This window comes from Pezoporus wallicus, unplaced genomic scaffold, assembly GCF_028554395.1.
Source record: "Pezoporus wallicus isolate ANWC-B61680 ecotype Strahan unplaced genomic scaffold, APGP_CSIRO_Pwel_v1 contig_2012, whole genome shotgun sequence".
NCBI classification, from domain to species: domain Eukaryota; kingdom Metazoa; phylum Chordata; class Aves; order Psittaciformes; family Psittacidae; genus Pezoporus; species Pezoporus wallicus.
In genome coordinates this window covers 4,958,403-4,959,115 of record NW_026639840.1, presented here as the reverse complement: position 1 = coordinate 4,959,115, position 713 = coordinate 4,958,403, and the positions used below count along the sequence as shown (strand labels likewise).

The following is a 713-nucleotide window of genomic DNA, read 5'->3' as shown; positions in this document are numbered from 1 at the left end:
TAAAACCTACTGAAAAGTAAATCCAAAGATGATTATTTAATCATCCTGATGTACTCATCTGAGGAAAACCAAGAATAAGCTGCCTTTAAACTGCCTTTTTTTTTTTAATCATCTATGAAATTTACTGTCATCTGAGTTTCCCTCATTTCTCTTGAAGATTCAGACATATGTGAATGTCTTCCTTCTCTTCCAAGGAGATAGGATATTTTTTTCCCTTAAGTTTCTGCACCAGTTTTCTCCTATGTTAGCTAAAATTGATCATAGAACGGTTTGGGTTGAAAGGAACCTTAAAGATCATCCAGTTCCAACCATTCTGCCATGGACAAGGACACCTTCCACTAGACCAGGTTTAATACTGGTGTTCCTCTCCAGGGAAATTTTTAGTAAAAGGTGAAAGATTCATGCAATCTGAAGAGAAACCAGAGTATTAACTGATATTCTTGGTTGATTGTAACTTCATTCATTTCAACATAAAACATGTTAGTACTTCCATTTCTGATTTTTGCCTAAAATAAAGCAGGTAAGTTCTCATTTTTACTATGCAATATCCAGGAGTTAAAACAAACAAAAAACCCAAACCAACCCACCAACTAAAACCCCACAAGACTTGCTAATTATACAAGGAAATCACAACTAGATTTTGGTTTGCAATAATTCGGATATGACCATGTAAAATGTTATCTTTGTAGCAGTGATTTCAGTAAGTAGAATTT

At 34.1% G+C, this 713-nt stretch overlaps 1 non-coding gene across 1 annotated transcript; it reads right to left on the bottom strand.

Annotated features, from left to right (window-relative positions):
- Positions 1 to 354: 354 nt before the first annotated feature.
- Positions 355 to 422, bottom strand: LOC130603018 (U5 spliceosomal RNA). Its single transcript, XR_008973044.1, has one exon. It is a non-coding gene; the product is annotated as a U5 spliceosomal RNA (small nuclear RNA).
- Positions 423 to 713: the final 291 nt, after the last annotated feature.